Here is a 21,713-nt window from a genome sequence, read left to right as displayed (position 1 = left end):
TATATTATCTTGTACAGATGGATTATATTAACATTATGTTAATTATCTTGTACAGATAAATTAACAAGATAAAGTCTTGAAACATTACATAGCATATCAAAGATGAGCTGATGTCTCAATCCAATTCTATATTGAATTGTAGACTTTAGCTCTTAATTGGAAAGCGATGTTGCTCCTTTTAGACCATTTAAAATTCCCAGACTTCCCTGAATCATTTTCTTAGCCTGGTCATCCATTTTCCCATTCCTGCCCTCAGTCCTTGAAAAATTCCTTAATAGATGGACATGATAACAATGTATACAACTAGAATTTTTTTAAGATTGCTGAAATTAGGGTGAGCATCCTCTAATTCTCTGATTATACTACAATCTGTTCAATAAAGCCTGCTATAAAAAGAGACTCTTTGGCATTTTCAACCATATAACTGAATAAGGGACATGTTATCTCCCAATGTTAATACCCTGTGTAACCTGTGCACTTCCTAGACTAGCCTTGAACTCAGTATAGTTCTCAAAGACTTTGTTTTCCCATGACCTTATGTACCAGTACAGTTTTCATTAAATTATTATTTACTAAATTAATATACATTTATATTAATTATAATATAAAACTTCAATTACATGAGGCCAGGTGCTTGACCCCTGGAGGAGAGACTGACACGGATTGCATTGTAAGGAAGAGAAGCTTGTTTTCTCAGGACACCAAGGATCCAAGCAAGGGTGTGCAGAGTGGGCTTTGCCTGGGATAATGAGGATCTGACCACTTCTTTTTTTAATTTGTCAGTTCACCACCATGCCGTCATGTTGCCCACGCCACTCTGCAGCATGCTTTGCAGATATCGTCATCTCAGTAAAGTAAGCTACACTTTTACTCGTTCCCAAGTTTATATGCCACTGAAGATGTACTGCCAATTTGATTTATGAACTTCCTTTGCTTGGTTCCGATATCAATAGAATGCATGACCCTATTCTTCTCCTTATATTCAAAGTTTTCCTGAACATAAAAATAAGCTGTGTTAGATAAACACATTTGTGATATTCTCTTTGCAGCGGAAGATAGACCAACACCGAGGTGCAAGGAAAGGGTTGTCAAATGAAAAAGACTACAATTCTAAAAGAGAAAAGAATTCCACCCTGAAACATTTACCACTAGCACTTTAAGTAAGACATTTAGTTTTGGAGATCCTCAGGCTCTAAAAGTACTACTAGAAAAATACTTCCTGTCCTACCTTCTTTGTACATAGCAAATCATATGTCAAAGTGCTTTGGAAGGAATAAAACATCATACAAAAATATAGTAGCATTGTAGTATTTGGGTACCTTGTCAAAGACCAGAGATAGAGTCATCAAACAGATTTTCTCTTCTTTTCCTCTTACTCTCCCGTCTTTCTGCATGAAGTATGACAAAGACAGTTCTGAAAGGAAGACACGCCTCTTTGCTTCCCTTTCCAAAGCACATCCCACATTCTATTAATGCTTCTCCCCAACTCAATCAGTTCCCTTTATCCTCATGGTGTTTCAGCTCCCGATTTCCCAGCAGTCAAGTTTAAAGACCACAGACATTAAAATTAAAATTCTGGGTAATTTTGAGAAAATATTTTGACCTCTTTGAGACGGAGGTTTTCAAAGAGCTACTACTCTGAAGTTGCTGTGTATTCTTTCACATGTTTATTTTGTATTTATCTCTAAGCATTATGTAAAACTGTTTTACATGTTTTAAAAATTACTTAATAGATAGCATATACTCCTTGTCACTCTGAATTTTTTTTTGCTTAAATTTTGTTTTCCCAGGCTTATCTATATGGATACATAAGCTCACGTTTAGTAGTTTTAACTATGTACACAATTGTATGGCTATATCAATTTTTTGATTCCTTTCCCCTTAAATTGTAATTTCAGTATTATATTATAGTCAATGCTGCAATAAATGCCATTGAATATATCTCCATTTGCAGCTGACTGAGAGATTCTCTGGTAAATTTCAGGATCAGAGACAATTTGCAGGGTCAAACATGTTAAATATTGACAAGTTGTTTTGAAATGTGATCATACCAATTTCTACTCTCACCAGAAACATATGAGTGTCTGTTTCTTTACATTCACCCAAAACTTGATGGTTTCATACTTTAAACTTTTACCTTTATTGTGAAATATGTGACATATACAAAAGAGTCACACAAGCAATTTTAAAGACAAAGACGAAGAAGAAAAAGAGGAAATAAACATTTATGTGCCTACAACAAAAATTAAGAAACAGAACATTCATATTTCTCTCTTTCCTGAATTTTTCTGCAATTTGGGTTTGTCATCCTCTTGCTTTTTTCACAGTTTTGCCACATATTTACACACAAATTACCAGTATGTTAATTAGGTTGTTTTTGAACTACAAATAAATGACACACAAAAATTTGAATTCTTTTATACCTGCTCAACATTGTATTTTAAATTCATTCATGTTATTGAGTATAGCTTTAGGTTATTTTCACTACTATATAGTATTTCACTTAGAGAATGCAAACAATGCTTCACTACCGTTAATTGACATTTTGTTTGTGTTCTGGTTTTTATATACTTTTTTGTTTGTTTGTTTGTTTGTTTTTTGAGATGGAGTCTCGGTCTGTCTCCCAGGCTGGAGTGCAGTGGCACAGTCGTGGCTCACTGCAAGCTCTGCCTCCTGGGTTCATGCCATTCTCCTGCCTCAGTTTCTGGAGTAGCTGGGACTACAGGTGCCCACCACCATGCGTGGCTAATTTTTTTGTATTTTTAGTAGAGACGGGGTTTCACTGTGTTAGCCAGGATGGTCTCGATCTCCCAATCTCGTGATCTGCCTGCCTCGGCCTCCCAAAGTGCTAGGATTCCAAGCATGAGCCACAGTGCCCAGCCTTATATACATGTTTTTGCTCGAGTTTTCTTGTTATTTGTCCTTGCCATAATATCCGGAGGAGCTCTTTATGTTGTGATAGATGCCCTCCGAAGACAGCCATCCCCAGTTGTGTCCTTACCTGTTTTCAAATGTTTCTATATGCATCAAGCAGTAAAGTCAGTTTTCCATCTGCTAGAATCAGGGCTGGCCTTGTGACTTGCTTTAATCAATAGCATGAAGCAGAAGTAATATTGTGTAATCTCAGACCTTGATTTTATGGGGCCTGGCAGCTGCCACTTTCCCTCTTGACTTTATTTCACCCTTATTATTGAAAGATAGTTTAGCTGGGTATAGAAATCTAAGCTAAATTTTTTTCAGGACTTTGAGGATACCTTCCACCATCTTTTGGCTTTAATATTGCTGTTAAAAGGTAAACTACTCCTCTAATTACCAGTCCTTGAAGGCATTCCCTTTCCTATCTGCAGTCCTGCATGCAGTTTCTCTATACTCCTCTAGGCAAAAATCTCTTTTATTCATTCAATATTCTGTATTTATCATATATATCTTTATTTATGTAACTATTTAGACATATATGTATGGATGGATGCATGCATGTATGTATTGAGATTTAGCTCTTTTAATCTGTGACTGGTTTCTCTTATCATTTATAAAGAATTCTTAGCAACTATCTGTGAAAATAATCATCTTCCCTAGTCTCTCTCTGCTCTCATTCTAGGACTCTAATTAAATATATTGTAAAAAAATTTTTAACCCTTTAAATCTCATAATTTTCATCATGGTTTCTCTTTCAATATTTTTTCTCTACATGTTATATCTAAGCAATGTATTTTTACATGTATTCAAGTATATTAATTTTATCTTTGGCTGTATTTAATCTTGCACTAATCTCAGTCATCAAATTTTAAATCTCAACAGTTAAGTTTTCACTCCTAGAAAATCTCTTTGGTTGTTTTTTCTCAAATATCCTGGGTCACTTTATAGTTTCTTGTTACACATGAATATTTTCAGTGCTGTCTTAGAATATTTTAAACATAGTATTTTATGGTGATTAATTTTGTGTCAATTTAACTGGGTCAAGGATGCCCAGATACCTCATTAAACATTATTTCTGACTGTATCTCTGAGAGTTTTTCTGAAAGAGATTAGCATGTAAATTGGAAGACTGGGTAAATGGATCCCCCTAATATGCATAGGCATCATTCAATTCACTGAGGGTCTGAATATAATGGAAAGGTGGAGGAAGGTTAAATTAACTGTACCTGGTCACTTGAGCAGAAACATCAATCTTCTCTTGCCGTTTGCACTCCTGCTTCTGAAGCCTTCAGACTCAGACTGGAATCTATACCCTCAGCTCTTTGTCACTCAGACCTTTGAACTATTCCATTGGCTTCCCTGAGCATCCAGCTTGCTGATGGCAGATTATGGCACTTCTCAGCCTCCATAACTGTATGAGCCAATGCCCTATAATACAATTATTTATAGACATATCTGTCCAATTGTTTCGGTTTCCCTAAAGAACCCTGACTAATACAGTAAGCATAATTTCTATACAATTCTTGTTAGATGTTTCTAATATTTGACATCTTTACAGGTTTATTTTGGTTCTCTGTTTTGTTTTATACTTTTCTTCTGATGGATCATTGCCATGGTTCCTTATTTCCTTGTATATTTATTATTTTTTTAACTATGTGGTCTCTTTGTCCTTGAAAAATTATTTGTGGAGTTTCTGTGAGACCTGTGGTGAAAATTAATGCTTTCTTCCAAAGAAAGTGAATGCCTTCCTCTTAATCCTGCATTTTCTTTGGTTAGGCACCTAGGGACCTTCAGTCAGGAAATAGTTTAAATTAAATTCCAAATTGGTAAATTTTTGGACCACTTGGGTGATGCAAATCTGAACTAAAAATGCACACAGGGATTAGAAAACTTTTCTTTTCCTTCTTTTGTTTTCAGTGAAAAACCAACTTTACTTGTGACTGTTTGAGGCTGGGGCAGGAAAGGTTTATTTCTGATTCATCCTTTCTCTAAATTTGTGGCTCTATAGGATTCCAGCTCAAAATGAAAAGAATACTAGTTCTGGGTTTTAACTTATTCATTCTTCATCTCTAAGGTCCATCTAAGATTATCAAATGATCTGAAGGCTGTGGCAGCTTGAGTGCTTTATTTACATCTCTGGATTTCCCTAGAGTTTTACCCAGTAATTTCTCAGTATTTGCATTTTAAGATTTTAAAAAAAGTTCTTGTCTGCATTTTTAATTATTTTAAGCAGCAGGATAGGTCCAAATAACCTATTCTTCCATATTCTAGGAAGTGGATATCCATCCATCAATTTATAAAATTTTATTTATTGTATTTTTCATAGGCAGATGTTCAGTTTGATACTTTTCTGAATCTTCTTAAAATGTTTATTTCTTTTGCTCATGAATGATGTTTTCAAACTTTATTTCTTTAAAAAATCTAAGCAAAGTTATTTTATGGTCTATATTCTATAATTTACAGATCTGATAGCTAAGATTATTACTCCCATGATACTCACTCATAAAATCTTTTCTCATTACTTATTAATTTCTCAATTGGGAGCTAACTTCCTTAGAATTTTATCAGCAAGAGTAATTTGAAGCCTAGTTTAAGATACATTTCACTGGAGATTCTTTGTGTTTGCTTCTTCCGGGCTCTTTGAGATGCTTCCAGCCTAGCATGATTATAAATTAAATTTTCAGCTTAGTATTTTGCATGTCACACAAATAGCTGAATTCCATCTACAGATATAAGTGTGGGTTTTATAGTCAGAAAATTTTTCTACTCTTGTCAAGGAAAATGTTGATACATGTAGTCCTTCTCTTGCTTACTCTCTGAGCTGGTCACACATTGAAGATCCTTACTTAGTGGAGGGGTCTTTGATTTGAACTCACCCTGCCAAGGTACACAAGCTCTGTCTCCTGTCCTCTATATACAATCCATTGAGACTCAGCTCTTAGCCCACCGGAAACGTGTACACCTTTCAAGACCAAAGCCAATGCCAACACTACCTTACCTTTGGAGAATTGTACTTTCTCTTTCGATCTTTTTTATTTTCACTCCTTTCTCATTCTCAGTATTAAAAAAGATGTTTTATATATTTACCTTTCATTTTTATACTTTTGACAATGACAGGTATTTCTTCACCTTTCAGAGAACCATATTCTGAAAAATGGAATTCATCACATGCTTTCAAACCTTCCTAATTATCTTCTTTCTTTTGGCCTGACCTTTTTTGATGCTCATTTTATACCCCATTCATCACACTTACATAAATTTTGAACTTAATAAATGTTTAGTGAAGTAAATTGCTGCTGAATGATAAGAGAAAATGTGTTAGTTACTTTTCCAAATGAGTGATATGTGATCAGCAAAAAAAAGTATATGCAAAATACCTTTCTTGACCAGTTTTTAACTTTGAATTTTATAGATATTATTACTTTGCAAAATTAACAAACTAATTGTTTTATGAGTTATACACTATCTCTTAACTATTGTGTGTGGTAACACAAAGTTATGTATGACCTTGGAATTTACCCTACAAATATTAGAAATGCATATCTATCTTCCTCTGTTTATTATAATCTTTCTAGTCTTTCCATTATGAACATCTTTATTAGATAGTAGTGTAGATTTATACAAGAGCTTCTTCCAAGAACTAAATGGGTTTTATGGAGATAAACAGTTGAAAACTCAGTCTGATTTACCTACTTAACACCATTAATCTCAGGCCAAAAACAGAGTTTGCCGTCTGAAACAGCTTTCAACTATTAATAGACATGTAATTTATACTCAGTCAAGTCAATGTGTGGTTAGTGGTGGAGGAGGGGTTTGAACTGTGAGAGTAATATATAATAACATCCCATTTCACTCAGAAACCTAAAGGAACCATAATAAATGCTTTAAAATTATCAAGAGTAAGGAAGGAACAAAAGACTACCAACTCTGGCAAGTTAGGTAAGCGGTGTAACACAAAACACACTATTGAACACTCACAGAGGAGCTTCCTGGAGACATTATTCTCAGAAAATCACAAGGATTTCAAGCAAGGAACTTGGAAACTACTGCCATAGATACCCTTTCCAAGGTCATCAACAGTCCTAAATCCAAGATATTTTAGCCATCTAGATTTAGTAAATCTATATTTACTCAACATAGAGAACTTCTTTCAAATCACTAGAGTTTAAGAATGACATCATTCAAGGCATTTATCTGAAAATGAAGATTTAAATGAAACTATGCTATAATTGGAGTTTCCAAATAACATCAGATAAACCAGAATGACTTCAACTAATTATTTTGTTTCCCCATCCTCAGTCGTAATGTAGGTGCGACCTTGCTAGCCAATTTGCAAAATAAAAAACATATGACCCTTTCTAGAGTCCAGCATTTATGTATGAGCTCAGTGCTAAACAGAACATTTGAATTCTTACCATTAGTAGTGGGGATACTACGTATTGACAATCTAATAAGAATTACAGTCTGATTTGTTATTTCACTAAACCTTATTCTTTCAGAGAGTTGTGTTTGCCTCTTTGTAACCAAATAAAAAGTGTCTACACCATAATTTCTTTTTTAGAAGAAAATTAAAAATGAAAACGGGCTTATAAAATCAAGAATATTTTAAGATAGCGGTAGCGGTACTTGACTTTTCCTGCCTAAGTGAGAATTTCCTGTCAAGAGAGTTGACAAAGCGGGTTTGAGGCAGCTTTCCTGTAATTAATTTTCTTCGTGTGTGAATTTAATACTGATGCAAAGGTGTTGCTCATTTGACAACTCCAAGGTTTAATGTCTAACCATCCAACAGGAAAGGAAGAACACGGCTTCCCAGAATTCCTCATTAATTAGCTTCAATCCTCACCCGATGGTACTCATCCACTCATCTAAGACTGCTAATTGTTATCAATTGAATGGTTTTCAGGATGAAATCAATACTTACAAAGAATATGACTCATTTACATTGCTTGTTGAACAGCTAGATGACAAGAAATGTTCATACTTATGACTCTGGGCCAGATTTGAACTTCTACTAAACAGAGACATAGCATTATGTTTGCAAAGAGCATTGAACTTGAAATAACAATGACTGGATTTTTGTTCTACCTGATTGTGAAAAAATTAAATAACCTGAGGGCTATGAGTCTTCATTTCTTCAACGGCAAAATACAGATGACGCCAAAGTCTTTCCTAATGGCAAACATTTTTAAAATTATGATTTCCAGGGCGCTAATCAAACTTCATAGTTTTATGTAATACAGTAATCTCCAAAGGTATGTATTTTGTAATGTCACAATTATTGTGTTAAACATCTCTCCCCTTTAGTCTTCAAGAGTCAAGAGAAAAATAAGAACTTTGAAATATCTGCATCTATTTCATTTTCTCCCTCTATTCAGCGTGTGGCTTTTACAGTGAAACTAACTGAGATATTTGAGAATATAAAGGGCTTTGGATGAGTGAACATTGAGTGACTGAAGCTCTCAGGAAAGAATTTAAAAGATCTCAGAGGCATGCAGCCACATTATATAAACATATTTTGAACTGTACCATCCTATCTATGGTACTGGCGCCACAGTTGCATTAAGTGAAATTCTATCCAAAAATTGGGAAGGTGCTCTGAGTTTGTTTGTCTGCTCTTCTGTTCTTTCTCAAAAACCTTAAATGAAAACGAAGGTAGTGTAGACAAATGTGCCCAGTCTTAAAAAGCTCCTCACTGGACCGAGAACATTTTAATTGCAGCCAACTTTGTCAAAACTGTCACTCTAGCCTCAAAGTGGTTCCTAGGGGGAACTTCAAGTTACATTAATTTTTCTAGATGCTCGTTCTTTTGAACTCTAAGAAAATTTATTCCTCCTTCATTTTTCTTTTCCTTTTTAAAAGAAAGAATGGGAGGTAAATGGAAAAGAAATAGTTGCATCTCTAACTTCTGAAATCCAACAGACTGCTTCTATGCCAGTCTATTAGGGTTGTCATGAAAATGCATTTACTTATCTTCTATGGCAGCCCTCCCCTACTCCATCAACTAAAATAAAGTTTGTATTTATTTTTTCTGGATATACCCAAAGTGGCCCTGGCTAAGCTTCAAATCTATTTTTCTATATGCTGTGGCTTTAAATGTTGCCGTCTGTACTTGGCAAACAGAGATAACTGGAGTAAGCTCAACAATAACTGAACTTGAAAAAAATGCAAGAGCAACTGACTGTCGAAAAGTCAAATTATGATTTTCAATTGATGAATTGTAAAACCCTTTGATGGTGCTAGTAAGTCTTCTCCTCCTTATATTTCTTATACTTTGAAATAATTGCTGTGAATTATTTGTTTTACTCAGGTTTTAAACAAGAAACATGTATCATTTCTAGTTGCCTGCTGTACTGTACAGAATTAAAGAATTCATCCTTTCATGATAAAATGAAAAATGATTGTTTTACTCTGTGCCAATGACACAACTCAGCTTCGTTGGAAGAGTAGACATGAAGGCTGTTACACACGTTTGAATGAAATGACTTGATATGAATATTCACTACTAAAATTATCTGCCCAGAAATGACCTTGAAAGGTATCTTATCCATTTATCATCTTTACAACATGATCATTTAAACTAACTCAGATTTTTTTAAAAATCGTATTTTCTTAAGAATTCAGCCTGGGCAATAGCCTGGGTTCTCCCTCACTAGCATCGTAAGGAAGTCATCTCCCTTCTGTTTGACCTCAGTCCCTCCTGGTGTTTTTATACTCATTTTTTCTTATATTTCAGAGGGATAGCATTAGGAGAAATACCTAATGAAGGTGACAGGTTGATGGGTGCAGGAAACCATCATGGCCCGTGTATACCTATGTAACAAAACTGCACGTTCTGCACATGTACCCCGGAACTTAAAGTATAATAATAATAATAAAAAAGAGAGAAATCCAAGGTCCAAATCTATTCTTATGCTTTTAAAAAATGAATGCTGCCATATTCATATATATATGAATATATGAATAGGGCAAATATGAATATGGCAACATTCATTTTTAAAAGCATAAGAGTAGCATATTCTGTTTTGAGAATCCCAAATGTACAGAAAATGATAGGCCTGTATCTCAAATGAAATTGTTTAGGAACAAATAGCAATGAGCAGTCGTAATATTGGACTTCTTTTAACTCTACCTCACCTTAGAAATGTGACTTCAAGCAAATTGCCCAGTCTCTCTGGGTCTCAGGTTTTTTCCTTGGTGGAATGAGGAATTTTTCTCTCTGCTTATTTGCTTATTGTCCTCAAGGGAAAAAAAAACCTTGTCAGGTTCCCTCGTTCCTGTAGCCCCTTGTCTAGCAGAGGACCGAACAGTGTTATTGCTGGGCTGTCTAATGAGGACTGCACCTTTTTGAGATCTGGTGGGTTTTATTATGATGATTTTTCCTTGTGATATAGCAAACAAATACTATAAGTTTGCAATCAATCCTATTTTGGTGTGAAATATAGCTAAATTTTTGTGAGACAATTCAATTTGTCTTTTGGCCATAATGGTAGATTTTGTTTTTCAAAAAGAAATATTCTTCAAGAAATTTAGGAATAACTCCTAAAATGGAAACTTACTATATATTCTGTCTGTAATTTTAAAAAATATGGTATTATGATCTAGACATTGATTTTTTTTCCATTCTGCTATGAAAAGTAAAGTAAAATTATGACTTACTTTCCCCTAAGACACCACACACACACACCTAAATTTTCTAGATTTCTGGTGTTTGCTTACTATCTAATAGTGATGGAAGATGGTAAAGAAATAAAACAGGCTGGGCACAGAGGCTCATGCCTGTAATCCCAGCACTTCGGGAGGCCGAGGCAGGCAGGTCACAAGGTCAGGAGTTCGAGACCATCCTGGCCAATATGGGGAAACCATGTCTCTACTAAAAAAAAAAAAAAATAGCCAGCCTTGGTGGTGTGCGTCTGTAGTTCCAGCTACTCGGGAGGCTGGGGCGGCAGAATCACTTGAACTCAGTAGGTGGCGATGGCAGTGAGCCGAGATCACACCACTGCACTCCAGCCTAGGCGACAGAGTGAGACTCCATAAGAAAAATAAAAAATAAAACAAGAAATGAAACAAAATTAAGTGATTAAAAGGAAACTTGTGGAAGAGAGGGTCATTCAGTGAAGCGCAGGGGAGTTGAGGGAGTTCAGGTAGAGGAGAGATGCCTTTTCAGAGAAGGAGTTCAAAAAAAACTATGGGGTTTTTGCTGGCTCTGTAAAGATACATTTCAGTAGAGAAGATCATGGTAAAACATCCTATGGTACGTTTATGTTGTTACTTATAAGAGGCACTGCAATGAATTTTATATATTGGCAAAGAACTAGAAGGGAATGTGAACACAAGAAAATAGTTCGTATGTTGGAGTAGTAAAATAATAACCATTTATATTTCTTCTGTATTATTCCTTTGTTTTTACACTCAGGAAAAATACAGAAGAAAAATAAATAAATAGACAATACACTAAATTAACAGAAAGAGATGGGCTGTTTGTTTGTTTGTTTGTTTAAAGACTTTGTGTGAAGACCTAGAAGTATGCAGGTTATTTTCTCTAAGTCTTAAAATTTTGGAATAGGTCAGCTATCATTAGCCCTGTTTAATAAGTAAAGCAATTACATCTAAGAAAATTCTCAGAGTGTTGTAAAAGTGAATATCCACAAGATCGCTTGGACCCACACCATTGGACAGTGGATCACTTTCCTCTGAAGTGCTTCACACATATAATTTCACTTTTTGGAATCTAACATTGCTCCCTGAAATTAAAACACCGCGTGTGTTTCGTTTTACCAGTTGCACTAAAATACAGTTTTGTGTTTATGCTTTTGTTCTCCAACGTTGATCATTTAAGGTCACTTTTCACTGTGCAATTTATTAGAATGCTCTTTTTATTTTTATCTTTTTCATACCCATCTTTGCCTGGCCTTCTTACCGGATCTTCAGCAAGTTTTGAGCAGTATAAAGCAACCGTGGAACAGAAAAAAAGAAAAAGAATTGTCGGTTGGCGGCAGTGAGAAAGCTTGAGTTTCTCGTTGCCTCGGCTATCACCGAAGTGCCCTGTGTGTGAAGGACCACGAGCAGGGCTGAGTTAGTCACTCGACGGTGAAGAAAAACGGCAGTGACTATTGAGGACTTGACCACGCTGACCGCTAGTCTCACCACACCCACCTCAGGCTTCACTAGAAGAAACAAACCAACTCTGATGGGGATTTTTGACATAAATACTGTCAGAAAGTCTAGTCACACATGTTTCTCTTATGGGTTTCAAAGCAAGTGACTCAGCTGATCAGTTCTTTCCAATCTAAAGTCACCCTGGGACCTGAGACGTCTCTGGTATTTGAAGTAGGCACCTTGAAACTTAAGAAGCTATGCTAGTACTGGGCTCAAAATGTCCTCTCCCACATTCTCTGCTCCAAAACAAGGCTGCAGTTTGTAAGAAGAGGCAAATGGCTATGTTGTTGGATGTGTATATGTACCCACTCCAGACTCATTTTATAATCCGGGGCAGGGTTTCCTATATGTGATACTGTGTGTCTATGAGCCTATGACATTGAGACTTGGATGAACATCAGGGGACTTTCTCACCATCTCCCCATTAGAAGTGCTCATTGGTGCCAAATTTTTCATTCAAAGGACACTTTTAAGCAAATAAGGTAAATGAACACTCTCGAGCAAATAGGGTAGACGAATTGCTAGCATAACCTGTCTTCAAGTATTATACTGCCTTATTCTGCAGAAATAACTATATGTAAATAGAAATAGATCTACACAAGTCTCTTTCCCACCCCTACTTCTCTTACAATTGTATGGGATTTCTGGTGAATCTGAAAGTGGCACCCTGACCTCAGTTGATCATTGCATTTAACACTGGCTTTTTCTAGACGGCTTCTAGCAGCTGAGTTTGATTCCAGAGGTCAATCCCAAAACTTCTTACTGAATCCTTTCTCACTTGATGTTAGTGTCTGCCTTCCCCCACCCTCCTGTGAAAATCAAAAAACCCATTTAGATTGGCTGTGGATACACCATTGTTTCCAGCAGAGCCTGTTTGCAGAAATGCACTGAAAACCATCGATTAACTTAACACTTGTTTTCGCGAAAACATTTTGCTCATAGCTTCTGCACACACACACACACATGCACACGCGTGCACACACACACACACACACAAAAGCAGCAGCTAACAGAAAAACAATCGATCATTTTTAATCAGACCTTCAATCTGTCTTCTTCATCTACTTTGACCAAAAAGGCTAAATAAGAAAATTGTTGGGTACTTCTCTCTGTTGTTTTCCATTATTTCGTACTCAAAGTCCTACAAGAGCTTTATAGGGTAGTTTTTTCTGAAAACCCACAGACTAGAGAGAAAATTCAACCGTTAAGTTAGCCACGTGTTAGAGTTTTTCTTGCCAGCATGGATGAAATGTAAAGGTGGCTTCATTATTAGTTTAGGGAAAGAAGGGTTCCAATCCAGTCAATGTGAAGGAGCTAGTGTTCTGGAAAATGAACCTCGGAAACTCTTCTCACCATCGTGAGCTGAGCTAGCCTGATAGGCCGTGGAAAAGGACAGCATATTACTCTGGGTAAATGAGAAGCACGCAGAAAATAAAATTGTTAGGTTTTGCTTGGAACTGAAAATTGTTGAAGGTTGAAGACTTTAATGTAGGGAGTTTATCAACAGCCACAGAATCAGTGGCTTTATCACACAGCAGTAGGGTCTGCAAAAAGCCACTTCCTGCTGATGAAATTATAGACCTAGAGATTTGGGTCCAGATTTTATACTCAGGAAGCCCTTGAAAACTTGTTTTCTGCTGTCATGCTGAAGGAATTAATAGATTAGACATTAACCACTACAATTTTTTAGGTATCCCCAAAATATGGCCTCTAGTGAAAGAGCAGAGTGTCCTTAAATTTCATAATATAACATGGAACGCTTCATTTCATGCAAAGGTCATTTGTAACAGGTTCTGAAGCAATGTTTTACATGGGGTAAACACCTAGCAAATGGGTGGATCATTCCTTTGATTTAAACTTGCCTGATTCCCTGTAAAAAGAGAGGAAGTGACTATAGGCAGAGCTCAGGCTGGATAATATTTCTCCTATTATGTACATTTTCTACTTATTAATGTAATTTAGAATTCCATGGACCTCCATACTGATACACTGCTCAAACCATTTTGTGAATTTAAAAAATATTTTAACTGGAATAAAAGACAAATAATTTAGAGACTTAAATATATATCCCTTTGTGGGGTTAATTTGGTTTTCACATTTTTTGCATATTTCTGTGAAATCGTTAATTACAGTCATTGAATATTTATTGAGCAACTGCTACATAGTAAAATTATGTAAAGTAGGCAAAAAATGAAATGGTCGTTAAATTCAATAGAGTCTATTCTTTTGGGAATTTGAGATATATGTATATAGTTTTATGTAGAGAGTTTTATATATGTAGTTATATATAGTTCTATATATTTAGTTATATATAGTTGTATATAGTTTTACATATAGCTATATATACAGTTATATATATAGTTTTATATATAGTTATATATAGTTTTATATATATAGTTATATAGTGTTATATATATAGTTTGAAAAATCATGGAATTGAGCATATTTACCATCTTTCAATTAATATCAGAACAGAATCTCTGACCTCAAGAATATCAGAATATCCCAAGGGAGACATAGAAGTAAAACAATAATCATAATATTGTGTGATATATTTACATAAAAATGTGCCCAAAATGTTAAGAAAGCTTGAAAGAAATGCTCTGAAGAGGACACTTAACTTTGTTGAGCAACATCTAAAAGGTGGTGATTCTTGAACTAGATCTTTAAAAAGTCACAGTGGGAGAGAAGTTTATTCCAGGCAAAGGGACAGCTCAGAGAACTTGACTTTCAAAGGGATAAACAGATCAAAAGGGCTGGACTGGACTGTATGTATAGATATGATGAGAGATTGGCTAGAAAGGAGGGCTGGAACCAGAATATTAAGGACTCCTTCAAGTCTAAACTTTACAATAAATCAATTAGAAATAAAAAAAGAACTTAAAGACATAAAAGTCGATTCGAAATTTTGGGTGGAAACAATGTGGAGGATGAACTGAAGACCAACCAAACTGGAACAGATAGACTAGAAAGAATGAGTCATTCTGTCATGTGATCCTCACCAGGTCTTCATATTTTTTTACTATTTATTTTTAATGGTATGTAATAACCATAAGAAAGATGAGCAAATTCAGGAACCAGAGTTCAACTTATGCGATTCAAAAGTCGTTTGCCAGTTTGAATGTATTGACAGGGATTGACTTAGCAAGCCACTAGCCCAAGAGTTGACTATCCTCGTGTCTCTGCTATGAAATGCAAAAGATATTCATTTCAACTACATTTTTAGAAATTTAAGTAGTCATCACTCATCTCTAGGAGCCAATAACTGGAAGAAAAATAATTTATCTTAATTTAAAAAAGAGTTCATCCTGGCAAGATTAGTTTGTAAATTATTCTTCCTTACTAAGGAATATCCACTGTTCTACTTTTAGATGTTCCACAAACATCACATTATTTATTTTCAAAGTGTTTCTATGATTACTTAAGGCAGTTACATTAATCCCTTATAGAATTGCCTTCAGGGACATCTCTAATGTCATTCTATATGGAATTCTTCTTTAGCATTATACTACAGACTCAGGCAAAGAGGTTAAAATGTTTTTCTATGCATTGGCTGCATAACCTTGGGTAAATTATTTAAACTCTTAATGGTTTCATTTCCTCTTCACTAAAATGAATATAGTAAAAGCCTAATAGATCGTGTGTAAGGATTTGGCAAGAGAGCTTATGAGAGGTACTTAACACAGTACCTGCCACTTAGTAAGCACCCAATAAATAAATCTTAGCTTTTATTGGCTTTCAAGAACAGGATTTGGCTTGGGACAAGTTCATTTAAAAATGAAAAGGAAAAATGATCTGTGTTCTCACAGCAGAATAAACCAACATCTAAAGCCCACTGAGAAACACTGTCTTTGAGAAAAATTAGAAATCTTACCTGAGACTAGCTTCACAGATGTTTTCCCTTTGAAGAAATGACCTCATTGTAGGAAGAGAGAAATCAAATGCCTAAAGATATAAATATCTGAATTTATGTTTTTCATGAACTGAAAGACCATAACTTTAAAATTTTTTTTGATGTCCTGAGAGGGCAGATTGTAAGTCCTTTTAATTATACATTTGAAAAATAAGACCATAACTTTTAATCAAGGAATATAAACGTCTTCAATACCTCCAGTAAGTTTTAAGAATGATGCAATTCAATCTGAGAAAGACAATAAAAAAAAATAAATGTAAAGTAAGATAGAAATAATTCTCCCGGTTTAAGGCTGATATCGTAGACATATATCATTTAAGAAATTTAAACCTGTACTCAAAACATTAATATATGTAAAATATATATCATGTAGTGTTTTAATTGCTATTTTATGAAAAATGATATAACGATGAATTCATAATACAATTAAGACAAAATAGCTTTCCCTTATATTTTTACCATTTAAATATGAAGAATTATTTTAAATATATGCAACTATATAGCAATTTAATTTTTGTTTAATTATGAAGATTCTTAGAAATTATAGATTAAATCTAATAAACATAAACAACTCTTTAGAAAAATAAAATCGTAACTTAAAATACTAACATCTTTTTAGTTTCCTTGTTTTTGATTTCTAAATTGTAATTACTGCCCTGCATACAGTGCATAGAATTGATTTTTACATCCGTCACGTTTTTATAGCCAAGACCTGCAAATAAATAAGAGTGGTTTTCTCTACAGCAAAGGTCAACAGATTGAACAAAGTTAGAGAAGCTGCCCGACATGAAATTTAATATTATAGGGGACTACATTTTAATAAATGTATATAGAAGTTTTCTATGGAAGCAGATTTATGTGTGTACCTTCATAGGATCACTTATTTACAATAGCTTACAGTACATTTGCCGAAACCTACATCATACTAATGCAATGCTGCTTCCTACTTACACATGAGTTTTCAAAGTTATTTCCAGGTAGGAGCTATTATCCCTGCTTCACATACACGGTAAATGATGCCTACACACAAAAATAAACAGAAGTGACTTTCCCTAAGTTGCAAAGTTCATCAAGCCACCCAGAGAACACAGAAATATTAACTCCTCTTTTGCCCAAGACGCATGAGCACTGCTATTTTCACATATTTAAGGCCATCTGAGTATCAAATGAATATCACTTTTTATAGGCAGCATTTGAGAGTCGTTCAGAAGTTGCCATTCTCCACGTTCTGACCTTCAACTTCAATTTTAAGTACTGGCTGGATGTCTCCGAGGAGCCTCTGCTAAATATTGAGGAAGGCTTTTATCACTTCTAAGCTGTTTGCTTTATTGCATAAAACACATCCTCCTGGAAATAAAAATTCACTTGAGCAAAAGAAAAGTTTTCAGAACTCTCTTCAATGAAGAGTTAGGCGGAGTGTGGGAATCCAGCTATATAATGATTGCGAAAGCATAAATGGGCCTGGGATATTTTTCAAGTCCAACTACCTGGGAACATGACAGCTTCTATTGGTCAGAATTATTGACATTTTGAGCATAGCTAAAAGTATAGAAACATTTTTTCCATTTTCAAGATGTAGGAATCAACTCTTCATTTACTTACTGTGAGTAGAGAGGTGAAATTTAGTATTACCACTTTATTTAGTAGCTCTCCTTATATGACATACGTTGTGCAGAAATTGAGTTTCATTCATTACAGCTTCAACAGTGGAAGTATTGAAGACCTTCGTTCAATTTATTAACTAAGAATTCAACATGACAGAATTTAATTCTCATTATTCCTTATATCTTAAAAATAAAGCAAATTCCATAAACAAATAAGTAATGCTATTTTCTACTGTTAGGTATGAAATTAATATTTTGAAAAGAATTTCTACTAAGTTATTATTGTGAAAGGTGGGCCTGGAAAGAACCCTTCTATACTATGGAAATATCTGAAGTGTACTTTGTGGCTGCTGCAGCGTCTCCTGTCTCTTCTGTTTGTTCATTGTGTGTTTCTCTCTGTTTCTTTTCATTCATCAAATATCATGTTACTGCCTGGTATATAGTGGGTATGTGCAAAAATCACAAATTATCTTCCTTTGAACAGATACAGTCTATTTTTACTTGGATTATGAGAAGTAATGAGTATGATAAGACTGACATAGCATATTTCATAGATAAAAGAAGATCTACTTTCAGTGGTTTGTACCTTTTTTGTTGCAACATAAAACCTGGGAAGGGCAAACGCAATTCTTATTTATAAATATTAATCATTGTGTTTTCCTGTGACATACTTTCTTGTAAAATAGGCATGCTACTGACTACTAAATTCCATAGCCCTTTTCAGATCTGTACTTTAATTTTCAAAAAGTACAAATGTAAGATAAGTGGAAAAAGATATTATGCAGTGTCTTAAAATTATTATTTTTTTCCTCCTGGAAACAGCTGGTTTTAGAGTTCTCCAGTTTCCCCTGCTGGAGTTGATGAGGTCACTATCACCTCAACCAGCAAAGGAAGTGGAATTCTTTTCAATGGCTTTGTTGCTTTGGATGTTATCCAGTGGACCAAGAAGAACATTAAATCTGATTCCTGACAGATTAGCAAAGGAGGAACAATTTTGTAAATACTCTGATTTGAAAACATATTTATTTACAGATGCACACTGTCAGATATTGGGGGTCAAAATACATGCTTATTTACTTAGCAACTTTGGTACAAGAAGGAAAAGTATTACATATATGTTCTGCAGCTTCTGAAGTTAAATCACATTCCTTTTTATCATACATTTGTTATTTTGCAAGATCCAACTTCCTATTTCTTACAAGTAAAAATTTATTTTACCAGCCTTGGATTTAACTCTGAAAATACATTTGGGTCAAGCCAAAATAAAATGAGACCATTTTTTTTTTAAAATACATGTTAATTTTTTTTTAATTTTAAAAAACCTTTAAAGAATTTTGGATACTGGAAGCAAGACCATTGAAAATGTGGTTTAATTTAGAAATGCCATAGAATACCAAAACACTCCAGATGTGAAACAGAAAATTACAACTGCATAAACGATTTTGCTGATGTACATCAACATTGATAGCTGAAATAACCGTACCATATGTTTTATGTTGTGTCTTGGTTTGGATGGTTTTTTGTTGTTTTTTTTTTTTTGACATATCTGCTTCCAGGCAAGTATAGTTTACTGAGGGTTAAGACATATGCTGAAAATTGTAAATGTGTTTATTAGTTACATTATATTTATTAACTATATTAGCAATGTGAGAATTAGGAGCAAAACATAGATAGGCTAGAATATTGAGTGCCATCTTGTGCTTATTTCGAAGTGTTAATAAATTGAAATGAAATTATGTTGTGGACAAGTACAAGATGAAATCGTGAGACTGTACTAATTTGTAAAATTAAGAAGTGGTAGAACTATGAACATCAACTATTGCGTTATAGGAAGAAGTTAATTTAAAAGAATAGGACAAGTAAACTTTTTTAAAGAATTTGCCAAAGTGGGACTATATAAGAAAAACAGCATTTCAGGAAGTTTGACCTTCACTAGAAGCTCCCTCTGTGCCTCTCTTTTTCACCGTTCATACTATTAAAAAAAAAAGACAATATTGAAATATATGTTTTACTTGCAACATCTATTGCATCTGGAAGTGTAGAAAAGTCAGTATGATTGACTGTTGTAGGTTGAGCCCTTGCTGTAAGTCAGGCACTATGCTGGATGCGGTAAATGTATGTCCTATTTCAAAGGTAAAGGCACTGCATCTTACACACACAGTTTGGTTCAAAAGCTTTAAGAGTAACGAGAAGGTTTGCCCAAGCTTAGCCACATCAGTGAGCAAAATCCACCTGATGGAATGAGCTTGGGATCTCTGAGTAAGCAAAACACCAACTGACAGAACAGTTGGTGGGTTACGTTTTTATCCTAATAGTTGTGTAGCTGCGCTGACTTCAACTTTTTCAGTTCAGAACTTTTCTCCGAGAAGTCCTCTCTCTTTGTGAAGTGGTCCTTCTTCAGTCTGGGACTCTTCCATTTACCTGATTGAGTCCTGCTCCATCTATATGGGCTCCTGTAAACCAACTTTACACTACAGTGCTTCCCTTATCAACACAGGTTGATTTATTTTGAGCCAATCTTAGAATATACAATTAAGTGACAACATAAGGGATGGACTTATAGAAGGGATAGAAGTTGGGTTGGCCATTTCTATAGTGCATTCTGTTGTAAGTTTTGGAGTACACATTCTGGAAATCACATCATGGCCTACGCAAATGTAAGGACACTCTTAATCTACAATATGGTCTCCTCTCTTCTACACTAAACATGCAAATTTGAATGTGTTCAGATTAAAGATAGTGTTTCATAATGTATCAGAGCCTTGGATCAATTATAGCAAACCTCAGCTCTTTTCTTATGCCCGGAGATGTGCTTAAGAAAAAACAGGCAAGAAAGGCAGCGTTTCGGGATCATAAACTTTCATCAAAGTGAGTGTTCTATGCAGTTTCTTGCCAGGTGATCACAGGCTCCTTTTTTTTTTTTTTAACCTCTGTAGAAATTTAACAGCTGAGACATTCCCTTTAGATGTTTACTTTTTCTAAATAGAGAATGTGGAAGATTTTTTTTAAGTAAAGCAGTGCCCCCAGCTAAACAACTTATATGAATACATATATTGAAGGTGAATTTCATACTGGAAAATACATGTAAGTACTATTTTGCTAACACCTTAGATTTAGATAATTTCTTGAGGCATATTCTATAGGAAATCTGATGGCCACAGGTGGTATAAGCTACCTTTCTTTATTGAAATAAATTACAACTGATAGACATGTGAATGCATATTTTACATACTTTTGTGAACTTCTAAAAATGCATGACATTTTTGGTTGGAAATAATATATTAATTTATATTCCTTCAAAGTTACCTCTTACAACAAATGCCATCTGACATTTATTGGGAAATAAGCTTATTTTCACCCAAACCAATTTGGAAATATTTTATGTTATAGTATCTCTTGCTATCATTGCAATGGACAATAGGTCTACCTTTATGGCTACATTAGCAAATGTCTCCACACTATCTCTGCACACTCCAAAAGAGAAATCCTACTAGATCTTAACTATTTATTAGTTTACTGAATAGATTCTACCTCATTCATTTTTATCTTTAATTAGATACTCCATCTATCTTCCCCTGCACTTACACAGTGCCCCAAGAATTTCTAAATACACAGTGAGTACGTGCAACAAGAGATTTACAATATCTTACTCTGCCTCCCAAAGACCAATTGTGAAAGGGAAGATATATGTAAGTGTTGGCACTAAGAAATAGGGTCTCCTTGGGCATGTCTGTTTTCTCCTCTGGTGGCTGGTGAACTAAACTAGCTAACAGAAATGCTTTATTTGTTTGAACTTGAAAAATGTTCTCTGTCCTTGGACTCTGATTGGGCCCTGCCTTCCTTCCTATTTCCAGTCACTTACCCATATACAGTTCCTGCCGAGTCTGGTGTTGGGGTTACAACATAATGATGTTTCTGGACCTGCCCACCACCCATACTCCATTTTTAATACATCAAGCTAATGTCTAAGCTAGACGTTTCCCTTGTATAATTATGCAAGAAAAAAAGCTTCTATTAAGACTGAGAACATGAACTTAAGATATTTAAACATTTATTCTCAATATTAGGAAAGCACAGGTTTCTATATCCAGTTGAATGAAAGAAACTATACAAATAAAGGAAAT

Source organism: Macaca mulatta, chromosome 9, assembly GCF_049350105.2.
Source record: "Macaca mulatta isolate MMU2019108-1 chromosome 9, T2T-MMU8v2.0, whole genome shotgun sequence".
Lineage (NCBI taxonomy): Eukaryota > Metazoa > Chordata > Mammalia > Primates > Cercopithecidae > Macaca > Macaca mulatta.
This window is presented reverse-complemented; position numbering follows the sequence as displayed.